The sequence below is a fragment of the Thermobia domestica genome, chromosome 6 (assembly GCF_964235325.1).
Source record: "Thermobia domestica chromosome 6, izTheDome1.hap1.1, whole genome shotgun sequence".
Taxonomy (NCBI): domain Eukaryota; kingdom Metazoa; phylum Arthropoda; class Insecta; order Zygentoma; family Lepismatidae; genus Thermobia; species Thermobia domestica.
The window spans coordinates 219,488,175-219,503,774 of NC_137459.1; the positions used below are offsets into that span (position 1 = coordinate 219,488,175).

Below are 15,600 nucleotides of genomic sequence, written 5' to 3' on the forward strand. Positions count from 1 at the left end.
CTGAAAATTAGTCATTTCTTCTTATGTATGACGGTTAAAAATTACGTGGTGTTTTTTAGGGGAGCTTCCTGAATAAATGCTTGTTCTGCCACATTAAGTCATTTACTCAAGTGGCCCCGCGTAGCGTAGTCGGTAACGCTCTCGCCTATGGTGCGAGCGGTCCCTGGTTCGATTCACGGTGGGGGCACTCGGTCGAAAAAGTGTAAAACGCTTTTTTAGACCAGCCACCCTGAATGAGGTTTTCCTCATTCACACCAGACAAATGCCGGGGTGGTACCTAATTATAGATCCCAGGCTGCTTCCTTCCCCAATCCTTCCTTTCTTTCTTCCCTTTTCCCGTATAGTGTGCTCGCCGAGGGACATCATCACTCTAACATGACGGGCTAAATGACTTTAGATGCCGAAAACCCAGAAATCTACATCCTTAATCCTAATCATTTGCTCAAAGACGAGTTTTAAGAAAGGCAGTGAGTCAGTAGTGAATAATTTATTTGGGTCGAGCGTGGGAAAATTTTTGAAAACGCGACGTGGGCGCTGTTGCTACGCTGGTATACGTATGCTCATACTCTTGGACGCTTACCGGCTGTAGAATCGAGATGAAACATGCCTTTTCGTTCTCTTCTTCGTCTTCTCGTCGTGTATTGGCTAGTTATTTGAATCCTCCGCCCCTGCCCCTCCTGCGAAGAGCATGAGCGGAACGTATGTGTTTGTGTACATCATTCCGTTAGCAGCTGTTGCAAAGGAAGAACCTTCGAATTAAAGATGGCATTGTCAATAAATTTATTAGATAAGCTGAACATGCCATCAATGGTACCCTTTACAAAAATGCGCGATTTAGAGATTGGCGTACCATTTTAGATTGTAAACTGTGAGACAATTACAACCATATACGGCAGGAAGGCATGTGTAACATTTGAAGGAGGCGAAAAAGTGATTCTACCAGGACGCTGTACTGAAATATTGGAAGCAGATAATGGTACATTCTTAACGTATTTACAAACTGGAAATGTATGTTTAACATATAAAGGAGTGAAGATCAATTATCTGGACGTAACATGCACGATCTTGAATTTACTGAGTTAGTATATTCATCGTAAGTGTATGGTGGCATGTAGTAACAAGATGAAACATGAATTTTCCTCCTCGCTCTCCCCTTCATGCATGCGCAGTCATCTATATGCATAGTGCCGTTATTCTGTGTTGACCAGCTACTGAAGTAACATGTCTTTGAGTGCTTGTGCACCAACTATGGCTACCAAGAAAGAGTACTTGTTAAATGTGGAATATGGGCATTCAATGAAAACCAAATTAATTTGTATTGGATTGGATGGTGATACATATGAGCCAGTGATTCGTGCTGGTAAACAAATTGTGTTTGGACTGGAGTTCAATTTGACAGTGTGGGACAAAAATTGTACTTTTGACCCAAAATTCTCAGGTGAAAATTACATTTAAAAAATTTCTTGGCTGAAAAAACTAACCGCTGGTGCGAAAACTAATGGGTGAAAAATTAGTGATGTTAGAGATGAAAAAAACACTTCATGCTCCTCGAAAAACTGTGTACTTAACTTCAAGTGATTGACTTTATTTCTTGGAAATATTACCGTGTGTTGAACACGGTGTGAAAAACAGTAAAGTTTGCAGTGTTGTGCTACGTGAATATTTTGACTTGTGTACAGATACTATTCGCAATCATGTACAATCACAGTGTCTTATATGCAGAGCACTTGATGGAATCCATACATGTGTAGATGAACAAAATATTATTAACGGTATGTCAGTATATCAGTTTTCCAAGTGTATCTCTTGATAAGAACAGTGATGTGAACATTGATGGTGAAAGATTGAAATTGGAAGTGAAAGTATTTTGCAAGCAAAATCTCATAGATATAATTATGGCTGATTTATTTGATAGTGTACAGACACAGCCATGGTAGGGTGAAACCGATGCTCAACCTTCGGAAAGTATCAACGAAGTGTACGTCTGCTCATAACGAAGAAAATTGATTTATACTGAACAGTGTAGTTATAAATTCAAAAATAAAAAATATTGTGAAAGTGAAATGTTTTGTTTGTGATTTATGCTCGTTTCATACACTTCAATATGACAGGATTTTGTTAATGTATTAATGATTTTATGATAAGAAAATCCTAACATTTTTCCCTGTATACCTAAAGTATTATGTATAATAATAATAATAATAATAATAATAATAATAGTAATAATAATAATGAATTCAAATACTTGAAATGTTTGTTAAATAAAAGTTAGTATTCGAAGTCATTATTATTATTATACAACTCTCCCTTTAATATGATAACCCTTGTTTATTTTGAAAAAAGAAACTTTAAAATGACTAATATTAAATTTTAAAAACAAAGGCCTATCATCATTATCATCATCATAATATTATTGAATTCACATACTTCTTTTCATTTACGAAAGAATAACTGACTAATATCTGAATTCATTATTAATATTATTTACTTACATAATTACATTGAATTAAAAAATCAGTTCTAAATTCTTTTTTAAAACACAGTATGAGATTTATTAATTCAATGAGTTTAATATTGTTTTATGGTATATTAAATTAATAACATAACTCATCAAAAACATTTATTTATTAGTAAATGGAAGAAAATAAGAAATAAAACATTTGTTTTCAAGGAGAAAAAAGAAGAATACAAAGTATTTATTGATGATAATATTTACACAAGAAAAACGAAGGTTGGTACATATTTTTTAAAAATAGAAGGGATTTCATCAGAGCTTTCTTCTCCTTCATATTCACTGTGCAAATGATTTAAAAATCACGTTTTTGCACAACACACACAGTACTTTAATACTCTTTTTTAATATGGATACTTGATGAGGTCTCCACAGATGACATATATGACGATGGTGCTGCTGGTGATGATGATGGAACGTAAATAGAAGTCATAGTGTACAATGATGCTGCCCATACACAAGCTGGCGATCTCTTATACTCTGAAATGAAAAAAATTGAAAAAGATAACTTAAAATTTATTTTATCTATAATCATGAACAAATGAAAAAATGATAATATGTGTACAAAACACTTATAAAAATGGAGAAATAACTATTTAAAAAATACCTGCAGTAATAGATAGAATTTAAGGTTTAATTTGTCTATAACAAGATGTATCCAAAACAAACGAAGAAGAAGAAGAAATAACAGTCATAATAATAATAATAATAATGAAGACATGATAATATGCATACATGAGAAATGATAACCTCTATTAATTTAATACATCAATCGACGATCATTTTTTCTGGAGTTGATGAGAATGTATAATGAAAATCGATTAAAAACTTTCCTTTAGCTTTGAAGCAGAGGAATAGGTATGAATAATGTCTACATAGGGATCATTTCACACTTTGAAATTGTTTATTATTAAATGTATAAGAAAGTGAATTTCTACGTAGAAATTGAATATGTTGCATTACATATGGAGGAAATCCAAATGTATCGAAGTAGTGGGCACGTCCACCAGTATTAATATAAACGGAAATCCAATGGGTACCAATTTTATTAGCGGGATCTGTATTTATGATGATAGCTGCAGGTAGATGCAGGTGGAACATGCATTGGTAACTCATTCGCTGCATATACGCCAACGAAATGATTGTGAAATAAAGAATTTGTTTGAATGCCGGCAATAAATCTAGTGTAGACGACATCATGTATAAAAATGCAAACATTTACATATATGTTGCGGTATTTAAATAATAATAATAATAATAATAATAATAATAATAATAATAATAATATTAACGTACCTTTAAAAATCCATGATGATGTTCCTCTGATGATCCACTCCTAAGAAAGATTGGTACACGCCATATGTGATGCATGAGATAGGTGCTGGTAGAGGATTATTAAAATGAACTTCCAGACGAACACATCCGTGGCATATTAGATTCCAATGCTGCAAAGCGCTGGCTTCTCCATCTTGCGTAATGTCGAAAACAAAGATAGTGTATCCTTGAGGAAAGTCAAGGCGAGGAATATTCTTTCCATGATTGGAAAAGTGAATACCTGATCCACAGAATAAGGTATGACATGAAGAAACATAGAGGTTATTTTCGAATGTGGTTGTAAAGGTTTTGAAGGGACAGGTTTTCCATCAACGTATAATGAGAAGAAATTGATGTTGAAATCTTTGAAATGAAATGGAATTGAAGTTATCGTTCCTGTATAGGCATCATTTTGAGTAAACGCCATAATCACTCGAGTTGGTAATACTCCCATAAATAAATTATCGATTCTTTTTGATTGAAGAACCTTTTGAATGACGAATGACTTCATTTACACTCTTACGAGAGGATATTTGGCTGTTGCTGAGTGTAGTTTGTTACGTGCTAGTTTTATTGTAGGACTAACATCTATCTTTTTAATATGTAAAGCAACGTCTAAAATATTCACTTTGGTCTCAACAGACGAATCACTAGCGATGAGACAATAGTTTGGGTTTGCAGGATTTAACTTGATGCGTAATTCTACTCCTTGGATTAAAAATTTATCCTGATTAAAAATATCACAATGAAGATGTCCAAACACCTCGAATTTTGCAGTTATTTTCTTAATTCATAACCTTGTTGAAATCCCCTATTACCACTAGATGTTGCATCCATATGCCCAGCAGTATCTTGAAACCAGAATGCAGATTGAAGATGAGTATTTTTAGCAGAATCATCATAATTTATCACTTTTTCGATGAATGATCGATATGGATGATTATGAGATGGAAACGAAATCAGTTTGTTATTTAAATACACTTCCACTTCACTGAGCATAGAATTTAAAAAGTTGTTAATAGGAGCCACATCTTTATCACTTTCACCAAATGCTGATCCATCAGGCTTAACGATTTGAGCTTCAATGTAAAGAAGAGTATGTGGTAGATCTATGTATTCATCACTTGTTCCTGGGATGGCAAATTCTATAGGTGTATTATCAGCTAGTAAACTGATTGGTTTGTATGTAAGAACATGATTATCCAATATACTGGTTTGCGTTGGTTTTGTAGAAAAAATACCTAGTTCACTTTTTACACACTCGCAGGATGATGTAAGAAAGCTCTGATGATGATTTAAAGAAAGATATCATGTGATAATTTCCACTTCATATAAGAATGATTTTTCTTTGTTTTCTGTGTACGTTTCATCTTGCCTTTCTTCTTCTTGAGCTTGATGATGTGTAATGATGAAGTGTTAAAGATGGAATGAGTGTAACTCTTCTTTTCCTTCGTTGATATCCAGATCCTAGCATAGATTTCGGTTTATTTAAAGCTTTTCTTCCAAGATGGACTTCGCTTCACCCATTCGTTAATGGAAGGAATCGTTAATAGGTTGTTTATCAACGATGACATCATTAATAACGTTTGCTCCGGATTTTAATAATTCCTTTCCTATTGTTTCAGCTTCTTGTTGTACTAAAGCCATGACAGAACAAAATAATCCAGGGAAACTTCCAATACCATGTCTAACTTCATAAGACGATCCAACATAAACGTTTCCAGTTCAAGAAAAAGTTTGTTTTTGATAATATAGTAAATGTGGATTGTTCATATTTTTTTATGTTGGCGCACTGGTCGAAAATGTAGGTTATCGCATACAGTTCCGAAAGTGAATGCTAGTGGAGAGCCTGTGCTATCTCTTTTTATCTATTTTGATATGTTCAAAATTCATCTTCTCTATAGGCATATAATGTAGAGGATTAAAAATTTCTATAACACTACTTATAAATGTATGATTCAATACAGGATTCATATTTATGATATGTAATAATAGTGCTACTGTATCTACAACAAATACGGATTGAATTATATCACAATATACATAGATTGTAGCTGGAAGTCCTAAACGCAAATTTGGAATTCTTTGGCCTTGTTGCATATCCTCTAAATCAACGTTTGGATCGAATCCCAACATCGCACTAACACTTGGTGATAATGCAGTGTCTACATCTATGTCTTTATGAAGACGTCGTATAAAGCGGGTATTACTCTCACGAGTGTACGAAATATGAAAATTTGTGAATCTGTTGTGCGTATTAATTATCTTTGTCAATTCTGAAATGTCAGTGTAATAACGCACAGGAATAGTTACACATTTCCAAGTTTGTTATGTGCTAGTTTCTGTAGGTTTGTAAAAAATTATTATTTTCTTCATTAATATTTAATATTGAATGAGGATAACGAATCTCAACAATAGCCACTTCCCACTTTTTACGGATTTCCATTCTTTGGAGTTTAGTAGTGTATGATGTTTAGGTGTTGTCAGGAAAATATTCCATAGAACTATTACTGGGAAGCTTAACGTAAAAATCTCCATCAGGTTTCATTGTACTTCTCGATCTTCTTTACTAATGATGCAGGTATCCAGCAATCGAAAGAAGAAGGATATCCTTTCCAATGAACAAAATATTCTTTTCTGTTACCTTTTCTTCTTGTACGTATGATCTTATCTATGTAAAACGTCTTTGATAGCGTTACAGGTTGTAATTCCTCTCTATAAAATAAGACTCAGTGGTAGAGCGTTCATCTCTGGTGCTTGGGGTCCTGGGTTCGATCCCAGTCTCCGCCAAGTGAACTTTGTGGTGGACAGACACCGTGTGGGGGTATTTCTCTGGGTTCTCCCGTTTCCTCCCACTTTCTTCATTCCACCATTTTATTCGTTACATATCATTACCGTCTCCTGTAGCTTAACCGGCATAGCCGTTGGACGCAAAACTCACAGATATCATTTCTTTCTGTATCGGGATCGATCCATTCACCATCTACTTTCATTGATGCAATTCGTATTTCCTTACTACGTGCAGCATTGGTAACTTGGATGTTTCTTGTTTTTTCTTCACAAGCTATCCACTGTACATCTCTGCATCGATTCCCGTTCTTTGGTATGATACCATTCGTGTTTTGCTTTAAGAAATTTCTTCCATACACCAAATTACATGCACTAGCGATTGTAATACATTCAAGTAAGGAATTTAAATGCATTCATAAAGGAAATACATCTTTGGCGTAAAACTTCGACAGCCTGTACACAATACTTTGATGAGTTCTTTCATTTTAAAGGTGTCATTATGATGTCATTATGATGTAATTTAAAGCTGCCATGTACACCATTGCATAAACTTGCGTATTTCGCCTACTTTCATGGTATCTGCTCCATAATACCTAATGTCTGGAAGTGTACCTTCATATGTTTGGCTCTTACGTCGAATGAAAAATGTGGGAAATATCCTTTGCAGGATTGAAGACCAAACGCACCACTTAATTTATTTAAGGGCATAGGAAGAAAAGTTAGTGAGTCAATGAATGTGAAGTTCTCCACTTTAAGAGATAGAATTTTCGCCTCATTTAATGATCACTTCTGGAGTCCAATTCATCTTCTCAACCATGGTCTTAATGATGAAATGTGCATCATAACCCTTCCAGTTGTGTGCAATGCATGTTACAGATTTAATGTTTGGACCTCGTTTTTGTAGATGTTTTAGAGTCTTCTATTACATTTTCTCCATCAAATATATTTTCTCGTTTTCCACAAACGACACAATCATTATTTATGTAATTATATTCATAACATCGGTAACATGCATGCTGATTAACGAAGACATTAGGTTCATATATGTTTGCGCACTCCTATTCTCTTTTCGTATCGGGTTCGATTCCCGGCGGGAATTCATGTGGTTCGGATTCCACGTTAATCAGTAGGTCCACTTCTCATATAGCCTCGCTGCTGAAAGAGACGTTAAACTTAAAATCAACTCAACTCAACTTTATTTTCGTATCTCCATGATAATTTTCTCATTGGCTTTTTTGATTTTCTTCTTTCATTCACTTTCATGTAACATTCGCGATTGGGTGGTACTGTACAATAGCAAATGTTGCAATACGTTTCTCCACATGCGTGAGATCCTTCTACTTTTACTACATATATTTTCAAGCACTGGGCACAACATTTCGCAATTGATCATAAAGGCTTTCCATTTTGGTTAAGAGCTGACTTGTGATAATCATAGCATAACTAGCCATAAAATTCTTCATTACAGTCATTGTATGTAATATGGGCTTCTTTAAAATCACATGCTGGATTCTGATGACATCAGTAACATACAGCTGCACAATGGTCCAAATGTGAATGCTTTGTTGTATATTTTTATGACAGCTTTCTCAATAAAAACCACAGCAAAAACATGCTATTAAGATTTCAATGACGTTGTAATGATTGTCTATGAAAAGTAAATTTAAAGATGTTCTCTCGTGATTGCTTGGTGGACCTTCAAACATAACATCACTTCCTGAAAATCCGCTATACACTGTGATTTTATAATCCTTTAAATATTCCTGAAATTTACGAATTTCAGGAATTCCACAGCCATGACTGAGATCTACACCGGCAGCTTCACACAGGTCTTCTGCTTCTTGTTGTATTCTCCATTCTTTTTTCTATTTCGTCTAAATCAACTTCTATTTCTTCATGTTCTGTATTAGCCTCTGCTAATACTTTCATAAATCGTCGCTGAAGAGGCGTAGTGGCGTATCTTGATTTTTATAAGTTTGCAAGATTGAGATTTAAAACGTGTCTCTTAACGTTGTATCTGAAGTTATACCATTTTCAAAAAGTCTATATCTCTGTTAATAAAAGGAATTCAGCTATGGACATTTTATGGTTGATAGAACAAGTTAAACAAGGATAGCTGGTAGTCATATCTGAAAATCACGTTTTCGAGTTACGCCACTACGTTCTTTCACCGACGAAATGATGGATATATTTCTTCCCTCTCTTCTTTCCCAGGATTGGGAAACAAACTGTTAAGCCAATTTTGTAGGTCATTTACGTAAAACTCTTCTTCTGTATTCTTCTCTTCCTCATTGTAAGCCTCTCCTATTATCTGCGTAGACGTAAGATTTTACTACTTCTTCATTTTTTCATTCTACGACGTCTTCTTGTGCTCCTTCTTGTAACCATTTTGTTTTCAATACAGACGCACGCTTAATTTTCCTTATCCTGTGTTATCATTTTATTACCTCCATTATCTAATATGTCTAATAGTTCTTCATATTTCTCTTCTTCTTCTTCATGTTTCTTTCTGCAATTTCAGGAATTCCACCGCCATGACTGAGATCTACACCGGCAGCTTCACACAGGTCTTCTGCTTCTTGTTGTATTCTCCATTCTTTTTTCTATTTCGTCTAAATCAACTTCTATTTCTTCATGTTCTGTATTAGCCTCTGCTAATACTTTCATAAATCGTCGCTGAAGAGGCGTAGTGGCGTATCTTGATTTTTATAAGTTTGCAAGGGTGTGATATAAAACGTGTCTTTTAACGTTGTATCGATCTACTTATTTGAAGTTATACCATTTTCATTCACTGCAACTCTTTTCTTCTTCTCCTTCTTCTTGTTCTTTGGCACTGGTGATCATCTCTTCTTCTTCTGCTCTTTCAATTTCATTAACTACATCTCTTTATCCTTCTTCTTCATCTTCTTCTTGAGCAAATGCATTTCTTGGTAATCCTACTTTTTCCTTATGTGTTCCTTTCATCATCAACTTCTTCTTCTTCCTTATGAACTCCTTCATTCCTCTCATGATGATCATCTTCTTGTTCTTCTATCCCCATTACGTCATGTATTTCCCTTAGGAGAACTTGCGTCTCTTTACTTGGTACGTCCTGTTCCTCTTCTTCTATGTCGTTAATAAAGACCGGAATATCCTTTAATAATTTTTGTGTACTCTTGTTTTCCATTTTATTGCCCCCAGATGTATATAAGTAATTGAAAAAGAATATTTTCCTATATGTATGTATATGTAACTATTTACACAGAATATATCAGAATTATGTAAAACAGAATATAAATATATATATACTTAAAAAGGATATAAGAACTTTAAGAGAATATATAGGTATGTAAAAAGAGGATATATATATAAGTATTTATACAAAAGGAATAACAATATCAATTTTTAAGGATAACGAATATACACGTATTTTTGTTTATTTGTATTCAACCTAAAAGCGAAATGTATCTCGTTACTTATAACCATATTCCAAAAGTAGCATGTTATGGTAACTACGAGCGCATTTACCCCTCCCAGTACTCTGACCAGCGCAGAAGGACCTAACTAATTATACAAAGTTACATAGCGCAAAGTATTTCCATAACTACAATGTTAAAGTGAGATTGAATAGGCTTTCATGACATTTAAAATCATAAAAAGTTACATTTAAAAACTTACAATCTAAAATCTTTATCTAAAATTACATTTTCAAAGTAAAAAGCAGCAAAACCTGTGCACAGGTGGACCTGAGAGGACTTACGCTTTTCTCTTATTTTTTGTTTGGTTTTGCTTTTGGCTGCCTCTCAGGCTCCTTTTTCTGCTTGTTTCTCTTTCTGCTGCTGCTTTTGTTGTGCCTCCGTTTTCCTTTCCCGATTAGCGCTAGTCTCCATTCACATCAACTCCCTCTGATCTGTTTGGCTTGTAGAAGAGAGCGTGAAAATCCTTCTTCCGGCTTGGAGGCGATTCGAACCTGCGACGTCGACCACGCCGATAACTACTCACACTTGGCCAGACCATGAGCGAGTCCCCTCGGCTAACACGAACTCAAAGAAATCAAGTGAAAATCAGTCCTTATATATGAACAAATACTTCTACAAGCAACTCCATCTATTAGCAAAGTGATAAACTAAATGATATGTAACGCCATCTATTGAATAAGTGAGTAACTGCTTGGGTATGTTTACCTAGCTGCCATATTTAGCTTAAGCATCAATGTTCAAAAAGAAAAAAATGTCAGTGTTGCCAACCCACTTATCAAATATTATAGTGTTTACCCCAAATATTTTAAGAGGATAGTTTTACCCCTCCATAGTTACAATGTGCTAACTCATCAAATAAAAAAATCGGTAAATTTAAAAAAATGAGTTTGCAACTCTGCAAAAAATAAAATTCAGATACTTGAAAAACAAAAAAATACTAGTATAATCTACATAAAATTCTAAGACTTTTTTAAAGAATAATATTTTCCCGAAAACTCAAAAATAAACCCGTAAAAAATTCCCGAAATTTTGAATTTGTTATAACTTCACCAAATAGTCATCGATTTTCAAAATTCAGACGGCAATCAATAGAGAAATAAAATTGCTATCTTTTGAATGTCTTGTAGGTGGCATAACTCTAAGAATATTATTACAAAAACTCAAATAAATCCCTTATTTATATATGGGTCTTTAAAATTCTAATGGCATTGTGTTCTGTATGTCTAAAGGTCTTAGTTTTATAGCTTTATAACCATAAAACTATTAAAATCAATTAACTAATTTAAAACATATTTAAAATTACAAATTTGGATACTGATAATGGAATGTTCTGTTAACCTGGTTCTCTATGGGAAACAATGATTTCTTAAACTCTGTCCACTGATCATAGTTCAAGCTGAATAGACAACCGTTAATATCGAAAACTACTCGGACTTCGGTTTGCACATTTTTCACAATTACATTGAAATTATTAGTAAGTATAAACTTCTTTTCGGGATCCATACTATCCACTCCATTTTTTTACTTTAGAAAATTTTCTAAATCATTTTTGTTACTTCTTAGAATCATTTTTAAAGAACAGTTGGTGTATTTTGTAACAATTAGAAAGATCTTTCATTCCATCATATGTCATAAACAGTTTCTTAGTTTTCATTTCTTTTAAAACTTGATCAGTGTCTTCATTATATCTCTGTGGTAATAAGGTTTTGTATTTCTCATTTAAATGTACTAATACTCTTTCACCAGTGTATTTTGTTTGTATCAATTTCCATGAGGTTATTTCGTATGATTTTCCTTCTTCCAGATCTTGCAATTTAACAAGCTTTAAAATGTTAATATTGTTTTTCTTGTTTCATTGTGAGGCCATTTCTCATTTCTCATTAAAAATTTCTTAATTTTTGTAGTGATCTTATCTCGTTATATATATAGTTAATTCTATCAACAATGTCTTTTATATGTTCGTCTGTTAATTGTCCATTCATTACTTTAATAACATTAAGCTCATCCTTAAACATAGCAATTTGAGTAATCATATTTTTATAATACTCTTTCTTCGAAGCTATATTAAATCGTGTTGATAAACCAGTGATAATGGCAGAAGCAGATGCAAATGCTGTTGTAATAATTGAATAGGCTGTAACAGGAATAAATATATTGATAAAACTCGTTGAAGCAGAAAGTAGTATCGAAAATGCAATAAGAGTAACATAAATACATTTTAATTTCTTAAATGTTTTCTTATTTTCTGCTAGTAAGTTTTGGAGTGTTAATATCGTATCCTCAATTAACGCAATTAGATTCTCTCCTGGAATGTTATCTGGTATATTCATTATATTAAATAAGTTTTTATGATCACTTTTAAATTATCAGCTCATCTTAAATAAATACCACACACAAGTGTAACTTTTCGTTCCTATTAAACACAATCATCATTCATCTTAGCTTAAACACAAGTGGAACTTTTCGTTCCTATTAAAAAAATTATTCTAGTCATATTAGCTTAAACACAAGTGGAACTTTTAGTTCCGTTTTGTACCTGTTTATCTTCCTGGTCTATATATAAGTTTTTGTGATAATTACCATAAAAACACTTTACAAACTAAAAAAAAACATCTAATCGAATTTAAATTTTCTCAATCATCTTTTCTTTCTGTACATCGTATTCAAAGTTTTTCTTACCAATCATAATAACATAACAAATGTTGTTTTCAGGAACATCACTTTCAAAATTCACAGTCAATTTCAAATTAGTTCTATCACTTACGGTTAATGATTTATGTTTGCTTGTATTAAAAATAAACATTGGTCTATTTTCTAAGAATTCTCCTGGGTAGAACTCCTGGGAATCTCCGTGTTTCCAATTGTAACTCTCTTATATACCGTGTACATTTCGTAAGCTTTGAGATATTTGTGTTTTTCGAAATCTAAGTTCAAAGATTCTAAGGGGAAACATTCATTTCTTCCATTCTTAAAGTGAATGTTTTGAACCTTACAGTGATCGAATTTGCTTGAGTCTTTTTCTTGATTATCATTTCTATCAGTTTGGAAAAAGGCAATCACGTAATCAGGCATATCGAATTCGTTAGAGTTAAATTGTGGTTAAATCAAATTCTAAATATTTACCTGTAACTGACTTTTGTAAACATTTCTATGTGTTGAAGGAAATAGGAATCTTACCTTCTTTTAACATGTTAGTTCTTAACAAGGTACCATAGCTAGATTCATAATTAACAACAGGCATTCTTAACTCCATATTTGTAATCTTAACTTTACCTGGATGTGGTTGATCATTCTCATACGTTCCATCTTGTTTCTTAGTTTTCCAACCGAAAAATGCGCTATCATCAGATCCACTTCTTTTAAATATATATTTTAATCCTCCTTTCCACATAATGTCTTTATAATCAGAACAAAACCCAGGTAAAAGTCTTAATAGAAATAATATTTCCTCATCTGTTCTCCACTATTTGATTCCTTCCCATCCACTTTCATCATAATGATTTGCTTCTGGTTTTGAAATAGTACATGAATTATCAATCAATGGCTAATACACATAAATCTTCGCTTCTTCTTGTTCTGAGACATATTACCATGTTCTTCTTGTTTTGATACCTTTTCGGCAGGAAGCCTCGGTGGCTCGGTGGTAGAGCGTTCACCTCTGGTGCATGGGGTTCCGGGTTCAAAATCCGGCTCCCAACAAGTGAACTTTGTGGTGGACAAACACCGTGTGCGTGTATTTCCTCTTGGTTCTTCCGTTTTTTCCATTTCCTTCATTCCACCGTTTCATTCACTTCTCATCATCACCGTCTCCATTAGCCTACTCGGCATAACCATGGGACGTAAAACTGAAAGATTTCATTTTTTCTCTCGTTCCACATTTTTTATTGTTATCATTTACTTAGTAACACGGTGGACTTAGTGCTTGGGGTTTTCTTGATTCGTTCCCTGCTCGCGTCGTCAACGTTTGCTGGTCCCCGAGCACATAGTACAGACAGACACACAGACAGGTAGACATGATATTATCAAAATTAAAGCACATACTATACCTCTTGTTTTATAATATTCTTTTAACATTAAACTACAAGTTATACGTCTTCATCGTTCAACGTTCACTATCTGCTTTATAGAAGACTCCAGACATTTCTCACGACAGCTGTAAGCTAGTTGCAATACGAGTCATCAAAACACTCTGGCATTTTATCTTATCTTTTGCTTTTCAAACTAAATACTTTTAACCCGGAATTCAATGTGCAACGAGGAGAAGAAGCATTCAGTTCAGATTTGCTTATATGTATGTGTGTTTTCTAGATGTTAGAATTCCTTCTCATTATCAAATACGGAAACGCCATTAGTAAATATACTTTATTCCTTGTTATCTTTATAGTTAAATGAAGACACTAATAGTTAAATGAAGACATAACATACTGTTTTATTCCTTCAGGGATAATTATGGACCGTAAAATTGTTAGTAATATATTTTTTACTTACCTATTTTAATAAAAACATCCGGTGATCACAGTTATTCACAGCTCTCGAAATCCAGCGGAACAAGCACACACCACAAACTATTACAAGTTTGAAGCGAAAGACGATGTATTAAACACAGCTTTTCTCTGTTAACTCTCACTTAGAATTATTTTCTGTCCGTCCTACACACACACACACACACACACACACACTCACACACACACACACACACACACACACACACACACACACAGAGAGAGACGTACACACACACACACGCGCGTGATTACCTTCGAAAAAACATGTCATAACAAGTGTAGACGCGTCTTCAATGATCGGGTCTTCAACAGATACCGAATTGATTCCAGAACGGACGAGTTGATTCCCATTAGCTGAGAGTGGATTTACCCCTAGCGTACGAGTTGATTCCCATCTGGTGAGTGAGTATTTACCCTTAGTGTACGAGTTAATTCCCATACCGTGCGATTCCGATTTCGCATACTGTACCGATTTACGTGTGCCAACTACATCTTGACTGCTTGTGAAGTTGTAGTTAAGCAAACTATCCTAAATAATTCCAACTTTCAACTTTTGAATAACTCACTTGACAGATGCAAGTTTCAATGTAAATTTGAGAAATTTTATACAGTGAAGAAACTACAGAAAAAGAAGAAAATTACATTAGACTCACCATTTCCGCTACTTGGAAGATGCTGGAGGAAATATCTCAAGTTCATTTGCATCACTAAGCACACCACTAAAATATTTCCAATCACTGAACTCAGTCATTCACTAAACACAGTCAGAAACACAATCACTAACAAAGATGCCACGGACCACCTATAAAGAAACACTAGTTCACATGCATTACACATTTTTATTATTTTGTTATTGTTACTCTCATAATTTACGTGCTAAGTTGCTAAATAATGGAATTATGTACGTACATGGGAGAAACTTGTAGTAGATTTTCGGAAGATATTCATAACGGGTAATGGTAGACTCTGCTAGCTAATTCAATTGTTCTTGTATATAGTTCTGTTTGTCCCGTATTTTTGG

General features: G+C 33.9%; 1 protein-coding gene and 1 non-coding gene across 2 annotated transcripts in view; both read left to right on the forward strand.

Moving 5' to 3' along the window:
* The window catches only part of LOC145688420 (uncharacterized), a 363,535-nt gene that overhangs the window by 55,945 nt on the left and 291,990 nt on the right, over positions 1–15,600 (forward strand). The gene's annotated exons all lie outside the window — the stretch shown is intronic.
* TRNAH-AUG (transfer RNA histidin (anticodon AUG)) lies at positions 114–187 on the forward strand. Its single transcript has one exon. It is a non-coding gene; the product is annotated as a tRNA-His (tRNA).